Raw genomic sequence first — 6,197 nt, 5'->3', positions numbered from 1 at the left:
TTCAAAATTCATTGATATTTCCCCCTTGTATCACATGATTTGGAGAGAAAAAAATTAGAACGAGAATTCAACGAGACTGAAACGTCAGAAGTATACATTTTAAAAGGGGGAGCCTTGAGATACCTAATCAGACAGTGCCTGAACGAATCAAGCGAATTTAATTTATTCATTTCTCCATAAGGTTTACGGGCGTAAAGATAACAAGAGATTTCAGAACAGCATTTAGCCAATCGTTCAGTTTTTATATAACTAAGGTCGTTTGTTTTTCTCGTTTGAATTGTTTTACATTGTCATTTCGGGGCCTTTTATGGCTGACTATGCGGTATGGGTTTTGCGCATTGGTGTAGGCCGTACGATGACCTATAGTTGTTAATTTCTGTGTCATTTTGGTATCTTGTGGACAGTTTATATTTTATTTTTATATGGATCTTGTTTATATACCAGCTTTGATTATTTGGAATATCTTCAAATTTTCACTTCTTCTTACTACATTTGTATAAACTTCAAGATATTCCTGTATTATTAAAACCGTTTTTTTTTCTAAAGTGAATTTTTTCGAAGAGTTAAATATTTCGCAGTGGTGTCTTGCCATGGACTTGTTTGTTTGCTTTTTGTGCCTTGAATGTTTGTCCCTAATATTTTATTAACTGTGTATTTGAATTCAGATATCGCCGATCAAATTTATTCGTTCATAGTGTATTAATTTACGTTTTTTGATTGAGTTAAGCATGCCAATTTATATTTTAGCGTGTGTTTTTCTATGTTGTGATGTTATGCTATTGTTTCAGAAAAAGGCTGAAAAATGTTGTTCGTTGTGAGCCAAGGTTCCGTGTTGAAGGCCGTACATTGACCTATACTGGTTTATTTTTTAAAATTGTTATTTGGATGGAGAGTTGTCTCATTGGCACTCACACAACATCTTCCTATATCTAGTTGTCTCATTGGCAATCATAAAAACATCTTTTTTATATACTGTTCAAAGAGTGTGTCTTCATTTTTAACAGATATATATTATCGTAATAGTTACATTACCAGGCTTTTTAATGTTTGCTTTTTCTGTTGATGACGCAATGTTTTAGATCTTTTGTCAGGAATTTGATTTTCCGTTTGAGAAGCACATAGCTTTTCCCTTTTTAATATATACGCATGCCCCGTATAAACGCGCGTGAAATCCCCGGGGAAAATTCAGAGACATACCAAGGGGCTATTTATTTATTTTTACGACGTGCGTTAACCAATCAAAATCCTAGAGATATATACTTAGCCGGGTTACAATTATGATACTGGTATTATGTAATTAAAGATGACATAGTTTGGCTTTGATATTGATTCACTCATAGTGTGTTTACATCGGAAATAAACACATTTATTTTAAATCCAAATGTGGCCAGATTCTTAAATTATGATAGTTTGATACTTAATCCCAAACGGGTAGGATTGTGCTTGATATTCATATGAGGAAGACACTATCTTTCAATTAGTTAAATCAATATATGTTAATGTATGTATTATTGTCATTTTGTTTTGTTTCATTTGTTACCTGATCTGACATCGGACTTGGACTTCTTTTTAACTAAGTTTTCCCCATATCGTATAGAGGTATATCTGGAGGGTTGAGATATCAAAAACATGTCTGACATCCTGCATAATTGCGCCTGTCTAAAGTCAGAAACCTTTTTTTTCGGTTTGTATATAATCGGAGTTTAATATGACGTACAATACAACTGAACTAGTATTATTTTTTGTAAAAAAAACAGCTGAAGCACTCCTTCGGGTGCGGATTTTCTTGCCGAATTAAAGTCCAATTGGTGACCTTCAGCTGTTTTCTGCTCTTTGGGCGGGTTTTTGTGTCTTTGACATATTCCCCATTTCAATTCTCAATTTTAACAGTAAGCAACTTTATGTGTAAAACAGCCTAATGTGTAGATTTATTTTTCTTAACAATGTAATGTCATCTAGGTAATTGTTTTTGTGTTTGTGAGTTGCTTATTCTGACTTCTTGGTTTGTTAATTTTGTATATATTCGATAAACTTAAATAAATTACAATTTACGATTTTTTTTATTGTAATTTGTATAATACATAAATTACATTAAACTAATTTAAACTCTTTCAGCGTGGCATCAACATCAGTCTGTGAAAAAGTTATCTACAAAAAGACAAAATAATCGTAACTGAAAAGACGTATCATTCATAGTCCATAATAATACAAATATATGTTATTAACTACACATTTATCAAATTTCTGCGAGTAATAGATCATTTTGCACAGCTATTTCGTATAATAGAGGGGACAGGACCTTTTACGGGACGTCGGTATCGTTTTTTAAGCTTGGGATTTCGGGATTAACCCTTTTTGGATCCGTTCTAATTTTGGGAGGTCTGGATTTAATTGGTTTTAAATTCGCCACCTCGGGATTTCATATTTTTAAACCCGGGATTTGGGTATCAGGACACCTCCAACCTTCCCATCATAATATGTAGAAGCCCAAATTATATTTCGGTGAATTTCGTTAAATCAGGTTCGGTACAAACTTCGTTAAAGAAATTATTGGGAAATATATGATAAGATTTGAACAAAAACTGATGTATTCACATGCAGCTGTATTAAGTTATTTCAAATTGATTGACTGATTGACAATTGTAGAATAATTTTGTGCTTACTTTTGTTGGAAGACAACATATTTAAGAAGAATGTTCTGTAGTATGATGTTATAAAAATTGATGTATAATATGTGCATACCAATTTATTTCCCCTAAACGAAATTGTGTTTATCAATTTTCATAAAATAAATTAAAACGGTAATTTCTGGGATTTTGAATTGTTACTTCGTTTGAAAAATGTATCATTTGCTTTCACGAAATGATTTTCAGCATTGTAAGTTGCCAACAAATGCTTACCAGAGTACATGTCGTAGCGTTGGATTTTCAGAAAACATGTATAAATTGAGAACACACCCTGAATTAAATGCATGTTTAAAAATGTAAAAAGGCAACAGTAGTAACCGATGTTGAGAAGTCATAAAACAACGGGACAACAGAAACACTTAAGTGCAAAAAAAAAAAAAAGTCTCAAAGAAATATAGATTCCTACATTGCAACACGTGTATTACGATATTTCTCCACTAGAGACAGTTATTTTATTTAATGCGCGAGGCTTGCCGAGTGTCTCAATAATTAAAATCTAAATTTCGAGAGTTGCAGTGTAGTATCGGAGTCTGTTTCTCTGATGATTTTTATCGTTCTTTTTCACCGATTTTCAGATTTTTTTCTAAATCATGACCTCACAATTGGAAAATTCAGAAGAAAACAAAACATTTCAACTTCATAATCAAATTTCAACTTATCATTTGCCGAACACAACTGCCATGTTCTTGACTTGGTACAGGACATTCAAAGAAAGGTTAACATGTGTGTAATATTCATCTGTTTCTTTACCTAACATAAACTGTTCGAGTGGTACTCTTGCTAACACGTTAGTTTTCTCTGCTTGCTTTACCCATGAGATTATCATGATATTGTTTGCATTACATAATTTCCTATTTTTGATTTCTTCTGAATTTTTATGATCTTGGATAGTACATTTATCATTTAATGAATGGCTATTATTTATTTTGAATTTATTGAACCATAAAATTAATTTTTGACTCTTCACATTGAATAATCCGCGCAGCGGATTATGTTAAATGCGAAGAGTCAAAAATTAATTTTATGGTTCAATAAATTCAAAATAAATTATAACCATTCATTATAAATAAATTTCTATCAAAAATAAGGCTCAAAGATGTATATTAATACGAATAACAACGTACACAGATGTTTGCGTATGAATACACAACGTTAGAGTCGCCATAAAAATTGATAACATTGAAAATAAATCTAATTCTTTTAACCAATCAGAAGACAGTAACTACACCAAATTTATTTATAACTGGTTACGATGAAAAAAATTTAAAACCAAAATAATATTCACAGTTCGATATTACACATAAAGCACATAAACAGATGACGTTATCATGAAATAAAATGGTAAAATATAATAACATAAAGGCTGTTTTGAATACTTGCCAAGATTCACAAATAATTCGTTTCCGGTCATTACAGTCTTCATCACCCCATTGATATTGATAAGATTTAACCAATGCAGCACAATTAGCAGGTCCAGCTCCAGCTATATTCTTATTATCTGGTTGAATCGATGTTCCTTGATACCAGTCAGTGTATGTCAAAGGTTGACCAGAAACCCACACGAACGTGTCTTCGGTATTGATGTCAGTGAGACCTATCCACCAGTCTTTAAAAAAACAATTGACTAACTGCTATGAAACATATGGAAACAGGATTTTCAATAAACATATTCGAACATACATCGATATAGGAAGATGTTGTGTGAGTGCCAATTAGATAATTCTCCATTCAAAAACAATTTATAAAAGTAAACCATTATAGGTCAATGTACGGCCTTCAACACGGAGCTTTGGCTCACACCGAACAAAAAGCTATAAAGGGCCCACAAATTACTAGTGTAATTCCATTCAAACGGGAAAACCAACGGTCTTATCTATATAAAAAACGAGAAACGAGAAACACGTGTAAATTACATAAACAAACGACAACTACTGTACATCAGATTCCTGATTTAGGACAGGTGCAAACAATTGCAATGGGATTTAACGTTTTAATGGTAACAAACCTTCTCCTTTTTCTAAAAACAATAGCATGACATCACAACATAGAAAACCACACGATAAAATATTAATTGAAAAGTTTAACTCATCAAAAAATTAAAATTAACACTATGAACGAATAAATTTGATCGGTAATATATGAATGTATATATCATATAAGTTTTAAAGAAGGGCGACATATGCCATCAAAAGCTTCAAAATTATAAGACAAAAACTGCAAAAAACTTTCAATGCCATGGGAAAATTGCCAGGCAAAATTCCCTAATTGATCTTGAATAATAGAACTAAGTCATTATTGTACTTTTTTGTCTTTGTTAATTTCTAACATTTATCATTTAGTCTATTTTCTAGTAAAGTCCTTGTGATCTAGCTCGGTGTTTTTACATCCCGATCTTGAATAATTTGCCGGTTGTAATTTTTGGTATTCTTGTCTTTCTTTTTTGTTTCTGTTCTATTTTTTTTATGACTGTCATACAAGTTCAGTTAGCTATAGCAAGTAAAATCTCATAAAAACTGTTATACGAGTTTAAAGCAACATGTTTATACATATTGGAATATCTAAGTCGGTTTAAAATATTTCATAGGGTCCTGTTTTATTTATTCAATTTTTTTCCTGACATGATCAAAATGTTTTATTAAGGGACAAAAGTTAATAGTTGTTACCTTTATTACTTTGGATTAATGAAACTATCCGTTTCAAAAAGATGTTTTCTTCGTTAGTTTCCACAAATGGAAGTGTTTGACCTTGTCCTCCACATAAATTCTACAAGTACAACATATTAGGTAAACAGAAACGTAATTATCAAAAAACACAAATTTCACTCTTACAGACAATATATCAATAAAATGTTACAGACACATGTTAATTGTACCATTGAAACATGTCGGCACATTTTAAGATATAGTTTTTTTTTGTTTTTGTTTTTGATAAGTATGTAAGAATATTATTTCGTGAAAGTATAAATTTTCTGTTTACAAAACTTTGAGTTTTTCGAAAAAAAACTAAGGATTTTCTTATCCCAGGCATTGATTACATTAGCCGTATTTGGCACAACATTTTGGAATTTTGGATCCTCAATGCTCTTCAACTTTGTACTTTATAGCTTTATAAATATTTTGAAATGAGCGTCACTGATGAGTCTTATGTAGACGAAACGCGCGTCTGGCGTACTAAATTATAATCCTGGTACCTTTGATAACTATTTACACCACTGGGTCGATGCCACTGCTGGCGGACGTTTCGTCCCCGAGGGTATCACCAGCCCAGTAGTCAACACTTAAGCGATTAAGTGTTGACATGAATATCAATGATATGGTCATTTTAAATATTTCCTGTTTACCAAACTTTGAATTTTTCGAAAAAAAACTAAGGGTTTTCTTATCCCAGGCATAGATTACCTTAGCCGTATTTGGCACAACTTTTTGGAATTTTGGATCCTCAATGCTCTTCAACTTTGCACTTGTTTGGCTTTATAAATATTTTGAAATGAGCGTCACTGATGGTCATTGT

This window comes from Mytilus edulis, chromosome 14 (assembly GCF_963676685.1).
Source record: "Mytilus edulis chromosome 14, xbMytEdul2.2, whole genome shotgun sequence".
NCBI classification, from domain to species: Eukaryota; Metazoa; Mollusca; class Bivalvia; order Mytilida; family Mytilidae; genus Mytilus; species Mytilus edulis.
The sequence above is the reverse complement of the archived record's forward strand: the minus strand, read 5'-3'. Positions refer to the sequence as shown.